Source organism: Pseudopipra pipra, chromosome W, assembly GCF_036250125.1.
Source record: "Pseudopipra pipra isolate bDixPip1 chromosome W, bDixPip1.hap1, whole genome shotgun sequence".
Lineage (NCBI taxonomy): Eukaryota > Metazoa > Chordata > Aves > Passeriformes > Pipridae > Pseudopipra > Pseudopipra pipra.
Window position 1 is genome coordinate 54,267,465 of NC_087580.1, and position 17,874 is coordinate 54,285,338.

At 39.4% G+C, this 17,874-nt stretch overlaps 1 protein-coding gene across 1 annotated transcript in view; it reads right to left on the bottom strand.

Annotated features, from left to right (window-relative positions):
- LOC135405094 (CDC42 small effector protein 2-like) overlaps positions 1-17,874 on the bottom strand; it is a 51,226-nt gene that overhangs the window by 32,688 nt on the left and 664 nt on the right. The window lies entirely within an intron of this gene.

Here is a 17,874-nt window from a genome sequence, read left to right on the forward strand (position 1 = left end):
TAAGAGTATGTACTGTTCCTTGCACTGCAGTATTTTAGATTTTTTTTAGTTTGTAATGATCTTTAACTATTTGAGAAAACTTTGAAGTTCTTGGACCCTTAGAAGAAATATTAGAGCTTAGTTTTTATGCTCCTTGTCAATTGGCTAGTTTAATATCAAAGGCCTGATCTAATTTTTATTTCTTCTCTTTTGCTCCATATATAATTTAGCTTTCTTAGGACCTTGTTATGGCTTAGATGAGACTTAAGTTACAGCACTATTGATTGAGAGAGTTTAAACATAAAAAATGTTCCCTGAATGCTTACCTTGTTTGTATGCTCATTTGAGCTAAGAAATCTGGAAAAGGATTTTTTGAATTTAGGCAGATGAAACATTTTATAAGAAAAACAAATGTTGTTGCAGCCCAGAGCAAATGTTACCGAGTATGACTGATGCAAAATATGTCCTTTTTCAATGAGAAGGAGTAGAAGTTATAGACCCACTCTTTTATAATATTATTTTTGTGCTGACTTTTCACAGTAACATACTAAGCAGCACAAAACTCTCACTAATTGCCTATTAACTCGGTCATGTGTATCACATCCTAATAGAAACTCTTACTGAACTTTCTTTATCAGCTTCTATTTTCTTTATTTAACCTAATTGAAAGCTGCTTTAAAATCATAGAATCGATTGGGTTGGAAAAGACCTCTGAGATCATCGAGTCCAACCCTTGGTCCAAATCCAGTCCATTTACTAGATCATGGCACTCAGTGCCACGTCCAATCTGCGTTTAAAAATCTCCAGGGATGGTGAATCCACCACCTCTCTGGACAGCCCATTCCAATGCCTGATTACTCTCTTTGTAAAGAATTTTCTCCTGATATCCAACTTAAATTTCCCCTGGCGGAGCATTGATGACATCGTTATTTGGATAAGATTCTGAACTGATGGTTCTGGGATCCAAACTTTTGAAATCAATGAAAGTTCTTTTCGAAGCATGAAATTACCTTTTTCTTGCAACTTCTTTCTTAATTTAAAATTGTTAATCCTATGAGACTGATAGTTCAGACATCTACTTAAGACCGAAGCCTACTTTACCCATAGATATGGCACTGTTGTGAAGTAAGAATAATAAATAAGTCAATTTTAAATCAGTGCATCATTCTTATGTACAAAATTGCTTCAGTTTAATTATATCAGTGCAATACCACCTTCTTTTTTAGAACTGTGTATAGTATACATTGATCTTTCTATAAGCTGCTCTAGGCAATAGTTTTGTAACTGAAGCATTTAATACAGCTTGCATTGTCATATTTCCAGTATCATGAATACTTCTGCAGTGCCCTAACATGAAATTACCTTCTTGGCCAGGTGTTAGTATCTACTTGCAATCTGCATATGCGGAATTGGTAAATACTGAGAAAAATTCTCACTCTTGCAATCTTTGATCACTTCATCTGTAAAGAAAATATTTCTCTCTCTGTTATAGTTTAACTTATTAGTTGATATGATTTATTTGCATTCTAGAGATTTTAAGCAGAGCATGCTCAGTATTTTTTTTTTGATTTTACACTCATAAATGCATGTGTATTGAAGATTCTTCACTCCTTTCCCAGTGACTTTTGCTTTGCTTTGCATGTATCATCCCTTAGCATTTCAGACTATAGGCTGAAAAGAGTAATTAGGACTCTCTTGTCTAAATCTAAACACTCTGGAGAGAGAAAAGTTATTTCTCTGACTGCTGCTACTTTTTGCTAAGACAGATTTGCACCTGTCTTCTCTAGCCTTTCTTTGCAAGCCAAGCCTTTGTAAGAAATCCAACTTTTTTGTGATCAGTGCAATCAAAATCATTTTAAAAGTGTTCTGCAGTTTCCCTTAAACATTCTTAAAGCAAACAATGCCTTTTTTTTCTCTCCCCCTTTTATCTATTCCTACTATTTGTACGCCTCTAGGATGAATTATTAGCAAGTATTGGCTTTGCAATCTATTATGGATAAGTGTAATTTGCAATGTGATAGAAAAATGTATTGTATCACAAAATACCCTATAGATTAAATAGAGAAAAAACTATTTATTTTTAAATGTCAGTCAAAACAAACTCTTAAGCAGGTACCAAAATATTGTAATTCTGCACAGCTAGATGAAACCAGATTAGCAGTTTGGTTTTAATGCTTAATTTAGTAATACCCTTTTTTTTTTTTTTTTTACAACACATAATCCAATCTCCATAGAGTACTTTCTCTGTAAGTTAAATGATAATGGATTGTGTCTAATACCACAAGGAATCATCCTTAACCAAACAAAATACATGTAAGAGAGAGAATTCTACAGAGTTTCTCATGCATATTGCAGTCAAGATAAATATAGCAAACAAAAATAGAATGATAGTGAAAATACCTATGAATTGTGTCAAATAGGCAACAGTAGAATATTTGTTATGGTAATTTAAAACAGATAATTCAAATAAAATGATAGAGCAAACATTTGTGATGTTTGCTTATATGAGACAAAATCCAAAATCTTACTAGTTCTAGAAGATCAAGCCAGAAGAGTTCCTTAGGTTGTATCACATTTTTGAATGAGACTTATTGAAATTTTAAAGTTGCTGAGAGTAATTAAGTCTGTAGAAAAGACTTTCTTTTTTACAGTGCAATCAAATATGATTTTTATCAGTTCTTCAATCCTGTAGTTTCATTCTTTCAATGAATAGTTCCTCAGCTTTAACAAAACCTATTGTTTTATTGTTAAGAAATTCTGGAGTTTTATTATACATCCCAAAGCAAATATTGATACATTACTTTTCTTTTGCAAATCGCATTTAACTGTAGGCCTAAATGATCTATAGAAATCCCTTTTTTTTTACCTATGAATCTTATTTTGTACTTATTACCTATCTGTACTTTTCAGCTGAAACGACTTTTGTAACACAGCTGTGAGTTGTAATCATAAAAGCAATACAAGCAGCACATGATGATAAGACAGCTCCATCTTTTACTACAGTACGACAGGAACTAACAGAACCATTTGGGAAATTTATAGGTTGCATCATGTAATTAATACCCATCCTGACCCAGATGAGAATATGAAAGTAGAGTTTTTGAACATGTTAACCTATAATTTTATCAGAATTGTTAGAAGATGTAGATAGTATTAGCATACTCTGTTATGAAATAGAACTGTTATAGATTTTTGTTATTAGCACAAAGGTATTAAGTAATTCTTAACACACTTTTGCAAAGCGAAAAGGGGGAAAGAAGGATATCAGTTCTCCTCTATTGACCTGCAAAAGTGTTTTATGTGTTGAAGTTTTTGCACACGGGTGTTATCTGCATGATGGATGAAGCCTTGGTAAGAAGCTGATACTTCAGAACAAGGTTGATGTTGTTCCTGCAGGTGACTGTGACACCAGAAGTTGTTGTAGCTAACCGTCTCTTCAATATTATTGAAGTACAATTTTTCAATACTTTTAAGGCACATAATTTTAGAAGTTAAGAGGTATATAAGAAGTTAAGAAGTATATAAGTTATAGAGAGTAAGAATTTAGGTATAATGTATTGTATGACCTTTGGATTACTCACTAGGTATTGGTAAAAGAAAGTTTATCTATCTGGTTAATTTTATCTGTTTGGTTGAGAAACTTTGACATTATAAGGTACTAGAGAATAATTATGGTTTCTTAGTTCATAAAAACACAGTGACATGAAATTCAAAAGTATGTTTGTGTGAAATGTGTTTGGATGATGGTGGCCACCGTGTGAAAGTGAATGAATGAAAGCGTATGCATGTATGTGTGTGAATATATGAACAAATACACAAACAACTTTGACACAAACACCTTAAATAAAAACAGAAGACACATAACCCTAAGTTGAGTGGAGTTCCATTTGCAGAAGTGTTTTTAGATTGAATAAAAGCTTTCAAGAATAAGTCCTATATTTAGAAACATCTTTAAGCACAGAGTTAAGAGCACAAACTTTGAGATCAATAGGTTGTTAAGTTTGTTAATGGTAGTGGTATTATTATATGTAATTGTGTTTGTTAATATGTTATAGGTATGATGAAGAATGTTGCAGGAATGCAGTAAAAAACTGTTCAAAGCAGAACTGGGGAATTGTCGCCTGACACAGAGATTTCTGTGAACAGTTTTTCCTGCACTCTGTAGGCCTTGCTTGCCATGGAAGTGGCAAGAGTGTATTGTTTATACTTATAGACTGTGTGAAAATATGTGATGCTTATACTTGTTAGCTGTGTGTCTAATTATAAGGTTTGAGAACATAATATGTTTATAGAAAGAAAACCTTGAGAAACTGAAGATAATGAAACACCTGCAAATTTAGTAAAACTCTAAAAGCAGATTAATTAGAAAGAGGTTTCTATGCCAAGGATGATTTCAGATCGCGTGGACAGAACATCAGGTCCAATGAACTGGGGACATGAGACGCGTGCACAGACTGAGCTATCCAATCATCTTATTATAAGCATGTGCCCTAAACAAACTAAACTGTATAAAAGTTAACTGATTTAAATAATAAATTGACATATTGCCGACCATAATGGCCTGTGAGCATTATGTTCATGCCTCCCCATCGATATATTATTAAAGGAACAAGGGGTATGTGGAATATCCAACCTGAACCTCCCCTGGCACAGCTTGATGCCATTTCCTCTTGTTGCTTGGGAGAAGAGACTGACCCCAACCTTGCTACAACCTCCTTTCAGGTAGTTGTAGAGAACAATAAGGTCTCCCCTGAGCCTCCTTTTCTCCAGGCTAAACAACCCCAGGTCCCTCAGTCGCTCCTTATAGAATTTGTGCTCTAGACCCTTCACCAGCTTCATTGCTCTTCTTTGGACACCCTCCAACATCTCAATGTCTTTCTTGTAGTGAGGGGCCCAGAACTGGACACAATATTCAAGGTGTGGCCTCACCAGTGCAAGTACAGTGGAACAATCACTTCCCTACCCCTGCTGGCCACGCTATTTCTGATGCAAACCATGATTCCATTGTCTTTCTTGGCCACCTGGGCACACTGTTGACTCATGTTCAGCTGGCTGTCGACCAGCACCCCTAGGTACTTTTCTACCAGTCAGCTTTCCAGCCACTCTTCCCCAATCCTGTAGCATTGCATGGGGTTGTTGTGACCCATGTGCAGGACCCTGCACTTAGCCTTATTGTATCTTAAGATATAAAATGCCAGAACAACATATAGCTGGGTAAAGAGCATTGCTGTGTGGGAAGAAGAGTTGACAGACTTTATTGTGTATAAAGTAGACATGATAAATAATAAGTGACAGCAAAAAATTGCTATATGAGGAAATTTCAATAAAGAAGCATTGTTTTCAGAAACTTTACATTTGCAGTACAGCAATAACTTCTCCTTAAATTGTTTTAGTTTCAGCTACGTATCGCTTTATGTTTAGAGAACACCTTCCTGATCTCCACCTGCAATACCACTTTCTTATGAATCATAGAATAGAATCATAGAATAGTTTGAGTTGGAAGGGACCTTCTAAAGGCCATCTAGTCCAACCCCCCTGCAATGAACAGGGACATCTTCAACTAGATCAGGTTGCTCAGACCCCCGTCCAACCTGACCTTGAATATTTCCAGGGATGGGGCATCTACCACCTCTCTGAGAAATCTGTTCCAGTGTTTTACCACCTTCACTGTAAAAACTTCTTCCATATAGCTAATCTAAATTGATCCTCCTTCAGTTTAAAACCATTACCCCTTGTCCTATTGTAACAGGCCCTGCTAAAAATTTGTCCTTATGACAACATTTTTTACTGTGAGGATGGAACAGTGTCCTAGGATAAAAAGTGTTTTCCCCTGGAGTTAGAATAAAGTGGTTAACCCCAGGGGGTGGTGTTCCTGGGGTGCCAGGGCCAATCAGAAGCTACATTTCGCTACTGTAAAAATCAACATATGGCACAGGCCAGAAGAGAAGGAAGTTGAAGTAGTGGAAAAGGAGGCAGCCATGGTCTGAGCCACGAGGAGGTAGGGGCCAGCGAGCCCTGCTGGGGGCCAAAGCCCCCAGCCCCTTGGCTGGGGGCTGCAGGAGCTTGGAACAGTATTAAACTGGGCCAAGTACTGTAGCTAAGAACTGGAGGAAATTTCCTTGCTGTGAGTGGACAGCAGAAGATGGAAAAATGGCAGCAGAGGCAATGCCAAGTGGAGAGCTGTGGCTGAGAGCCAAGAGATAACAAGCAGTAGAGATGGCACATAGCCGACTGAGAGAGACGCAGAGATGTTCCTGCAAGGAAAGAGAGCTGGCAACAGAACAGAGAAACTCAATGAAGACTGTTTTGGGGATAAGACTGAATTAAATCTCCCCAAAACCCCTTTCAGAGACCCTCTTTTGGAAAGAGAGGTGGACTCTCATTTGAAGGGAGTTCCGAAATGCAGCAGCATCGGAGGAGTGAAAGTCTCTAAGGAAGTCCCCCGAAGGCTCGGGCTCGAGGGATTGGGATTTTCACAAAGTAAAAACAGAAAAATTCTGACTACAATACTCAAATCTGCTGTCTTAAAAATAAAGGACACTAACTAATACCACAGAAACTAATTTGAAGGAACTGTGACCTGAAAGGTGACAAAAAGACTTTTTTCTTCCCAGACTCTTGTTGAAGAAAAAGAGAAATCTAATCTAATGTAAATATATTATTTCATCGTAGAAGAGATACTTAAGTTGTTACCTATATATATATATGTATGTAAATAAACCTTGTAAGTATTTTTCCCTTCCCCCAATGCTGAGTAGCTGTGTTTTGTCTGAAAACCCTCTCACACTGAAGCAAATTGTGGGAGGGGGGTTTGAACTTGGAAATTGGATTTTTGAGGGGTCTCAAACCACCACAAACAGGTTGCCCAGAGAAGTTGTGGATGCCCTATACCTGGAAGTGTTCAAGACCAGGTTGGATGCGGCTTTTAGCAATCTGGGCTAGTGAAAGGTGTCCCTGCCCATGGCAGGGGGTTAGAACTAGATGATCTTTAAGGTCCATTCCAACCCAAACCATTCTATGATTCTATGAAATTTATTGAAGAACTAATCTATGTAAGTGGCTTTGCTTCCCCGAACCCATGGCTGTTAAATACTGATGCAATAAGGAATTGAAACCTGTTTATAACAAAAGCGAAAAGGTACAGGAACAGAGTAAAAGTGTTTTTTACTTGCTGGCTAAGCTCTGTAATGTATTCTCATAGTTGCCTGCAGGGTCTAATTCATAAAGCTTCATTTGTGGCTGTTTCAATAGCAGTGAGTGCACTCACGAGGCATGTACCTTCCTGTCTGAGTCTGGGTGTTAAGATCTTATTGCTGTTTAGAAATGAACATTGAGAAGACTTTAAGACAATGGGAAGCTTTTAACTGATCTTAAGTAGTTTTGTAGCTATTAGACTGTATTTTTTTTAACATACTATAAATTGAAATATTCATATTGTGCTCCATGACTGTTCTCATCTTTTAAATATAGACTACTGGCTTATAGTGGTTGTAGGCTCCGTGATTGTAGGCTCCATGGTTGTCCTGGTTTCAGCTGGGATACAGTTACTTTACAGTGCTTTGTTTTGGATTTTGTACGAGAATAATGTTGATAACACACTGATGTTTTAGTTATTGCTAAGTAGTGCTTACTCTGAGTCATGGACATTTCAGTTTCCCATGCTCTGCCAGTGAGGAGGTGTGCAAGAAGCTGTGAGGGAGCATAGCCAGGGCAGCTGAACTGAACTGGCCAAATACCATAGAACATAGAATGTCATGTTCAGTATATAAACTAGGGGAGTTGGCTGGGAGGCACCAGTTGCTGCTGGGGGATGGGCTGGGCATCGGTCAGTGGGTGAGCAAATTGTATTGTGCATCACTTGTCTTTCTTGGGGTTTATTTCTCTACTTTTATTGTCTCCCTTTTCATTACAATTATCATAGAATCATAGAATGGTTTGGGTTGGAAGGGAACTTAAGGATCGTCTAGTTCCAACTCCCTGCCATGGGCAGGGACACCTTCCACTAGACCAGGTTGCTTAAAGCCCCATACAACCTGTCCTTGAACACTTCTAGGGATGGGGCATCCACCACTTCTCTGGGCAACCTGTTCCAGTGTCTCACCACCCTGACAGTAAAGAATTTCTTCCTAATATCCAATCGAAATCTTCCCTTTTTCAGTTTGAAGCCATTACCCTTTGTCCTATCACTACATGCTCTTGTAAAAAGTCTTTTTCCAGATTTCTTGTACTGGAAGGCTGCTATAAAGTCTCCCAGGAGCCTTCTCTTCTCCAGGCTGAACAAACCCATCTCTCTCAACCTGTCTTCATAGGAGAGGTGCTCCAGCCCTTTTCATGGCCCTCCTCTGGACTTACTCCAACAGGTCCACATCCTTCTTATATGGGGGCTCTAGATCTGAAGGCAGCAATCCAGGTGGGGTCCTCATGAGAGCAGAGTAGAGGGGCAGAATCACCTCCCTTGACCTGCTGGTCACACTTCTTTTAATGCAGCCCAGGATGTGTGTCCTTTTCCTCAGGGCTACTCTCGTTCCATTCTCCACCCAGCCTGTACTTGTGCTTTGGATTGCCCTGACCAGGGTGCAGCACCTCGCACATGACCTTGTTGAACTTCATGATGTTTGCACAGGCTTATCACTAAATCCTGTCATGGTCCCTCTGGATGGCATCCCTTCCCTCCAGCGTGTCGACTGCAACACACAGCTTGGAATCATCAACAAACTTGCTGAGGGTGCACTCAATCCCACTCTCTATGTCACCGACAAAGATGTTAAACAGCACCAGTACCAAAACTGACCCCTGAGGAACACCATTTGTCACTGGTCTCCACTTGGACACTGAGCTGTTGAGAGCAACTCTCTGGGTGCAACCATCAAGCCAATTCCTTATCCAGAGTGGTCTACCTGTCAAATACACGTCTCTCCAGTTTAGAGACAAGGATCTCATGCAGGACAGTGTCAAATGTTTTGCACAAGTCCAAGTAGATTATGACAGTCACTCTTCCCTCATCCACCAATGCTGGAACCCCATGGTAGAAAGCCTCCAAATTTGTCAGGCACAATTTGCCTTTAGTGAAGCCATGTTGGCTGTCACAAATCACATCCTTATTTTCTTCCATGTGCCTTAGCATAGTTTCCAGGAGGATCTGTTCCATGATCTTTCTGGGCACCTATAGTTCCCTGGGTCTTTTTCTCCCCTTTTAAAAATGGGGATTATGCTTTTCTTTTGCCAGTCAGTGGGAACTTCACAGCACTGTCATGATTTCTCAAATATGATAGATAGTGGCTTAGCCACTTCATCCACCAGTTCCCTCAGGATCTGTGAATGCATCTCATCAGGTCCCATGGACTTGTGCATCTTCAAATTCCTTAAATGGTCTCAAATGTGGCCTTCTCCTACAGTGGGCGGTTCTTTATTCTCCCAGTCCCTGCCTTTGCCTTCTGCAACTCAGGCACTGTGTTGGAGCATTTGCCAGTGAAGTCCAAGGCAAAAAAGTCATTGAGTACCTCAGCCTTCTCCATATCTTAGGCAACCAGGTCTCCCATTTCATTCTGCAGAGGGCCCACATTTTCCCTAGTCTTCCTTTTGTCACGGACATACCAACAGAAGCTTTTCTTGTTGCCCTTGACATTCCTGGCCAGATTTAATTTTATCAGGGCTTTGGCTTTTCTAACTTGATCCCTGTTTATGTATACTTGTTAAAGTACAAAATATGTTTCTTAATATTTTATTAAAGAGAAAGAATTAATTAAAGAGAAATTAAATAATTAAATAATTAATTAAATTAATCACTTTAAAAATTAATTTATTAAAGAGTATTTATGCCTCAGAATTTTTAGGATTTTTAGCTTTTTGTAGATTTTAATGTAGTTATATAGTCTGTCACACTTTAGAATTGTAGTTTACACATACCCAACCCTATTACCCTATTTCATATAAAATTTTCTAAATTCTTTAGCTTGTTTAGACTTCTTTCAAGGCAGGTCTTCATTCTGTTTAAGAGCATTTGCACCCCAGGCTTGAACAAGATACCATCATAGTCAAAGCAATCTTCAAGCTCTTAACCTCAGAGAAGTTCCAAAAGACAGTACGTGCCATGAAGAAGATGAGGAAGAAAGGGGTCTTAAGACCCCCGACTCAATTTCCAAAGAGGTGTGCTGGGGGGAGGATCTGAGGGTGGATAGTTCTGGTATTGGATGGACAATACTATAAAATTGTAGAGCCACTGACTGGGGGGTGCGTGCATTGTTTGTACTCCCTTGCGCCTGAAGGCCTTCATTAAAGGACTGCTCCTTATCTCTCTACTAAATTTGCCTGGAGTATTTTTTGGCTCCCGTCTTAAAGCAACCATCATGACGTCTTAAAGCAACCATCATGACGACTCTCTGTGAATATAGTTATTTCATTATCCTTAGAGCAAATACACTAACATGTCTGGGAAGACACATTCTCAGACTACAATTGCTTTTCTTATTTCTTTCAAGGGCCTGAATTTCCTCCATTAGTTTATAGTTACATTTTCAACTCAGACATAAAATAAAGCAAAGAACAAAGTAAATAAGTACTCTGTCATGATTCCATACCATGTTATAGCAGCAGTCATTTAGCTATTACTGACCAACATTTTCCCACACAGCATGCAAGTAATGAGACTGTGGAATACAAATAAGTTCCTTCCTCCTCCAGCAACAGATATGGATTCGATTTCAACAGAAATAGTCTGTCTTCAACAAAACTTAAACATCATTGAAAAAGAAACCTTGACTATCAGTTTAGTCCAGCCAATGAGGTAAATTTATTTCCTATTCCATAAGCTTCATTTCTTTCCATGGTTTAGTAACAAGTTTTAACAAATTATGATCTCAACGAATATAACTAATCTATAATTACCTGATTACTGTGATGGCAGAATGCAAATGTCTTATATTTGCATTCATTTTTGGACACCATTCCCTCAATCTAATATTGCTAATTCTGAAGTTGTATCCATTGGAGAAAGGCAGGAAATTTAGTGGATTTCCTAGCATGTCAGATCTACCGGTCTTCCCAGAATAAACCTATATTCAAGAGCTCTTAAAGATAGAATAGGAAAAGATGGTGCTTCAGTAGTCAGCAAAAGAAATGAAGCTTGTGTGGTAGTTTAGTCTAGGCCTTCCTTGGTGACCAGTTTGTAACCAAGGAAGTGCCCAGATTTACTCAGTATTCCCTACGATTTTTACGTAAGCCAGGGTATAAGAAGAAAGGAGGAGAGGCCTTCGCCCCTCTTTCCTTCTGGCGGCTTTGGAGGTGTGGGTTTCCCTGCTGTTGAGTCTGTTGTGTTGGGGAGTGAGGCCTTGCCGACCTTGGGAGACAGAGGTTGCCGGCGGTCGTTCCAGCACAACTTTCTGTTGTCCCGAGGAGAGTAGTAAGATATTCTTTTGCTAATTCTTTTAGTTGCTAGATCTTGGGCTATTGATTGTGTATATTTTATTTTGGTTTTGTTCCTTTTTTTCCTTCCCCCCTCCCCCTTCCCTTTCCCTTTTCCTTTTGAAATTATATATATATTTCAATTGTATATAAATGTAATATAAGTGTAAATATATTTATATATATTGCTTTAGCTGCGTCTCTCTCTCGTTTCGGTTCTCTTGGTTTTTTTTCTTTTCCCTTGGTTTGAGGGGGGAGGGGGGAGCTCTTGTGGTGAGGTTTGGAGACTTGGCAGAGAGCCAGCTTCAAACCATATCAGCTTGGCATTGCACCAGAGAGATCTCAAACTCCTCCAAGTTCCTGCATTACTGGTGACTTCAAGACAACTGCTTCTCAGTTTCTTATCAAAAAGACAACACAGCAAGCATCAACTACTGGCTACAGCTTTACAATCAAAGTAGTTAAATAAAAAATAAATCAGAGAATGAAGAAGACAAAAAGCAAAACCAAAACCAAAACAGTTGTATTGGGTGTGGTTGAGCTGGAGTTCATTTTCCCCATAGCAGCCCTCACAGTGCTGTGCTTTGCATCGGTAGCTAGAAAGGTGTTGATAACGCACCAGTGTTTTGGTTACTGCTGTGCAGTACTGGCACAGCATCAGCACTGTCTCTCTAATATTCTGCCTCCCTACCAGTAGGTTGGGAGTGGGCAAGATCTTGGGAGGGGACATGGCCAGGCCAGCTGACCCAAATAGACCAAAGGGATATTCCATACCATGTAATGTTGTGCTCAGCAAAAAAAGCTAAGAGAAGGAGGAGGAAGGGGAGGCATTTTTTATTTACAATATTTGTCTTTTGGAGCAACTAATATGCGTATTGAAGCCCTGCTTCCTGGGAAGTGGCTGGACATCATTTGCTGAAAGGAAATAGAGAATAAAATATTTTCTTTTCTTTTGCTTCCATGTGCATGACCTTTGCTTTTGCTTTAGTAAACTGCCTTTATCCTGACCCATGAGGTTTTTTTCCATCTTATTTTTTCCCTCTCCTTGTCCTGCTGAGGAGGGGAGTGATAAAGTGGCCTGGTGGGCAACTGATGTCCAGCCAAAGTCAACCCACAACAACAGTTTTCTAAAGCATAGCAGACTGGGAATTTGCAAACTGGGTACATAATAAGGTGTAGATTATTTATATTAAATACTTTTCCTTGTACTTTTCAGAAAATGGAACCATATAAAACCTAAAACAATAGGCAGACAACTCCATTTTCCCCAACTAGAGCTATGGACACAGAACTCAGTCATAATCACTGATAGGAAAACATCTATTGTTCCTAAATTTAAAAATAAAACTAAGCTAAAATAAAAAACACACACTCCTCCATATTTTATAGCCTGAATGTCAGATACCTTTTTACCAACAGATGAATCTCCAGTGAAGTCTTGCAGATATGCCAATAAAACAAGTTGGTTTTGAACAGGTGGTTCATCAACATGACAATAATAAAATTCTGATCTTATCAGATGATTTTAAGAGATCCCTGTACCAGTGTCATCAGGCTATACCACTCCTAAGCATGCTTTCACAATCAAGGCACAAAATATGCATGTCTCTTCCCAGATTTCCTGCATGGTCTCTGTGCCTCACCTCCATCTACAAACACTTTTCCATTTCACTGAAATTCCTTAAAGTTCTGGGTATAAAGTGCCCAAAAATTTGTGGACCCAGACCTTCTACGACTACTGTTCAAGTCATTTAGATCTATGTGCTTCTTGATAGTTTTACATTAAGGACAGATGCATACAATATCAAAATAATTTAGAACAAGAAGAATTAACATGGAATATCTCACTTTAATGGGGAGAATCTGAATTGTCTAATACGGAATTAGTAAAAGACAGGCTACTGCTTTATAGTTGCCCTATAGAGAACTTTCTAGACTCTTTTTCACTTTAAATGTTTGGAAATAATACATTAGAAACAATTATGAAAATGAGAAGACTGTGGTGCTCCTTTTCACATATTTCTTACTATCTCTCTGGTGTTCACTCCATATCCCTTTCTTCATTGCCTCGCTGAATATACACCCTCACCCACCACCCCATCCAAAAAATTTCATCCTTCTAGAGAACTGATATCTGCAGCCCACAGCATATTTATAAGGAGCTCTTTCTGTCTTTGATCCTTTTCCTTTTCTGTTCCAGTGACTTTTATCTCTGTCCTGGTCCCCAAAAAGTATCTGTAAACTTTGTCATTTGATAACCATCCAGGAATTTCCCCCAAATGATGGTGGTTATTCTTAGTGGATTTACAAATTACCTCTGTAAAGAATCCCAAAGGATAGATAGCTAGAAGATGATATAAAATTATATTAAGGAATCCTACTACTTCAAGCTTCCAGCAATTCCCTCACCTTTCTTTGTCCTAAATCATTTGCAGTAGCTACATTAAAATCCTTCTTGAAAAGGAAGTTGATACATCTTTTCAGAAGCTTAAAAAAAACTCTTATTTTTTATAAAAGTGATGTATACTTGGTTTATACTCCAGCTGCTTTTAAGTAGAAATAAAAACATTAGTTTCAGAAGTGACCCTGGGTATCTAACTGTGACATGATTCTAGACAATTTTAAACATCCATTTCAGTTTTAAAGTGTTGATTATAACATATTGTACTAAAAATTCTAATACACTTATAGTACATTTTATAAATGTCTTTAAAGCTGATGTGCAAGCATATACATTTCTCCACTAAGAACATGACCAAGGTGTTTTGTTTTCCAGCTGCAAAACTAAAAAAGCAAAAAAGTTGAAAGACATACATTATCATCGAGACCCTCAATATTGCCTCTTTGGAATCATTAAGGAAAAAAGTTATGAAAAACCCACTAGCAGGTATCTACCTTTCTGCCTTTCCCAGTTGGTTTCACTGCAGGTTTCATTTTCAGATCACTCTTCTTTGAGCTATCTGAGATTGCATAATTACAGAACATGGTTGTTTAAGAAATTGAAATAAGTAAATTTGCATAAACATAATCTAAGACAGATTTGTTTGCTTGTTTACATTGGAAACAGTAACAGCATAAACTGTACCACATTCAGGGCCTCCTGCAGCATTTCTTCTCTTAAAAATTGAAAATATAAATATCTGCTGAGTTTGGTCCCAAAAACTAAATTGTTAGTAATATTCACCCCTGTACTCCCTGCAGAGCCAACATAGCTAAGAATCTAAGTTGATTTCTATTCCTTCTTGAGAGCAGTTCTGAGCAACCTGATCTAGTTGGTGTCCTTGCTCATTGCAGAGGAGGTTTGACTAGATGACTTTTAAGGTCCCTTCCAATCCAAACGTTCTATGATTCTATGACCAAATGATTTACCAAATTCCAATGAGATGAAGCAAAAAAACCATATTGTGCCAGTGTGGGAAAAAGACCCTGCATGAACTCTCTGAATGCAGACTGAGTTTGTAGCCCTGGCAACTGGAGTTTAACTTATTTTAAAAGGCTTTTCCTTGTAAAAAGTAATCATTTTATATACATTTTATGGAGCAACAAAATACTATATGGTAAAAGAGATTTTAAGGTTGCATTTCACAGTAAACTTCAAAGGAAAAGTTTTATCTGTCTGATTACATAAAAAAATTACAAGAATACTAAAATCAAACAAAATATTCTCATTCCTTTTATAATTTTTCTTTCCTTTTCACTGAGAAATAATATGACCTGACTGATTCTAGAACATAAGTGTGCTGGTTTTGGCTGGAATAGAGTCAATTTTCTTCATAGTAGCTTGTATGGTGTTATGTTTTAAATTTGTGATGAAAATAGTGTTGATAATACAGGAATGTTTTAGCTATTGTTGAGCAGTACTTATACAGCATCAAGGCCTTCTCTGCTTCTCACTCTGCCCCACCAGCGAGTAGGCTGGGGATGTGCAAGAAGTTGGGAGGGGACACAACTGCGACAGCTGACTCCAACTGACCAAAGGGATATTCCATACCATATGACATTGTGCTCAGCAATTAAAGCTGGGGGAAAGGAGGGGGGGGACTTGCAGTTTTGGCATTTGTCTTCCCAAGTAGCCATTACACATGATGGAGCCCAGCTTTCCTGGAGATAGCTGAACACCTGCCTGCTGATGGGAAGTAGTGAATTAATTCCTTGTTTTGCTCTGTGTGTACATGCAGCTGTTGCTTTACTTATTAAACTGTCTTTATCTCAACCCACAAATTTTTGCATTTTTACCCTTCCAATTCTCTTCTCCATTCCACTGGGGGAAAGTGAGTGATCAGCTGTGTGGTGCTCAGCTGCCTACCAGGGTTAACCCACAACAATAAGTCATTACGTAATTTGAGATCTCCAAAGTACTTGATCACTTTTCCTGTTATTTAAAATAATATGGTTCAGATAGCGTGAACAGAAGGGCTTACATCAAACAGACTTAATAGAAATAGATATTTAAACCAGTGCAAAGTTCAAAGAGAGAGAGTGTGCAAGAGAGTGAGATATCTAAATAATGCAGAATATCATTTTGGTGAAATGAAGCATGATACAATCGGCATACAAGGAGACAAATTTAATTGTCTTCAAAGGATAATCAAGAGGCCATCATATTTGTAAAACATTACTGCAGATTTAACAATGCAGCAATTTCACATAAGTATTATGCAATTCAGAAATTCCTCTTGTATTTTAATACATCTCTTAAGTCTAATCAGCTTTTCCATATCTAAATTACTTGATATCAATTTAAAAAAATACAATAGTTTTCATATATAATTAACATAATCTAATTCAAAATCTAGCCAGAATAAGTGTTTGCCAAAACATTTAAACTGCACTAAATTCAATACACATGCCCCATGAAGACCTATTTATCAATGTCCAAAAGCTCTGTATTTTACAGTACTCTATAGTGCCATCTAGTGATCACTATCTTTCTCTCCATCTCACGCTCACTCAAGGATGTGCTCTCATCTCACAGTTTTGACTAATTGCGCTTGCTCCAGCTCACTCTCAAAGTCTCACACTAGCTCACTGTCTCTCATTTGTGCTTGTCCCCTCTTTGCATGCTGCCTCACACTCACTGTCTCATGCTCACTCGCTGTCTCACCCTCGCTCACTCAGTCTTGCACTTGGCATCTCTCTCATTCTGTCTCTTACCCTCACTCACACTCACTTGCTCTCATGGTCTCGCACTCATTCTGTCTCACAATTGCTCTCTCGCTCTTGCTGTCTCACGTTCCACCTCTTCCTCTTTTGCTCACATGCTCTTTTCCTCCCTCACTTGCCCACTGCCTCCTGGTGGCTCTCTCCAGCTGCTTCACTCTGATTCTTGAGTACATGCTCATCTTCTCCTCTTGTTCCAGCTCATCTTCTCACATTAGTCTCTTTCTCCTCCTCATGCTCATATCCTTGTGATCTCCTCTGTGCTTGTCTTGTTGCTCTCCCTCCTTTATTCATCCTCTCTCCCTCATTTATTTATCCTCTCTCTCTCTCTCAATTCCTCCCTCTCTTGATTGTGTTTGTCCCCTCCCTGTCACTAGGTTCCTCACACTCTTGATCACACTTGTATCCTCACATTCATCTACTCAAGTCTCATGATCATATTCATGTCCTGGTGCTCATGATCTAGCACTTGCTGCCCCGCACTCACTGTCCCTGCACTCACCTCCTTGTACTCACCTCCTCCCCCCAGTTGCACTCACCTCCTTGCCCCTTCACCTCTTGGTCTTGCTTGGCTCCTCGCTCCCACTCAGCTCACCTCCTCACCCCAGCTTGCCCCCCTCTCCTGCCTTCTTGCACACTCACTTGGCCCCTCACCTGCCTCCTCACTCCAAGTCACCTCCTAGACCACTTGCCCCCATTTAACCTCTCGCCCCCTTGCTCACCTCCTCATCCCCTGTCCTCATGCAGCCCTCTGCACCCTTGTGATTGCTTGTCCTCTAATTGCCACTTGCCTTTTTGCCTCCTTGCCCCCTCTCTTGATCATCCTCACACTCTCACCCTCTCGCTCCCCCTCCCTCACTTGTTTGTCCTTGCCCTCCCACTCACTCACACCTTCTTGCCCTCACTCACTCCCTGTCCCTCATCTGCCCTTGCCCTCCTGCTTACTTACTCACCTGCCCACCTGCCCCACTCACTGCTGCTTTCTCGCTCTCACCCTCACTGTCACGAGACCACACCCTCTCCCACCACGTTTGCTTTCCCTGTTGACTCTCGCTCTCTCTTGATCTCTCAACTGCACTCCCCTGCCTATACTCACCCTCCTGCTCTCATTCCTGCTCACTCTATAGCCCTTGTTCCCTTGCCCTTGAATGCACCCACTCTCCTGTGCTCCTGCTTCCCCTTGTTTGTACTTACATGTACCCTCACTCAGTCCCTTGATCTCTCTTCCTCCCTCTCTTGCCCCCAATTGTACTCGCTTGCATACTCACTCCCCTTCTTTCAGCTCTCGATCCCCCTGCCCTTGCCCCCTCTCCCCTTCACCCACTCTTGCGCTCT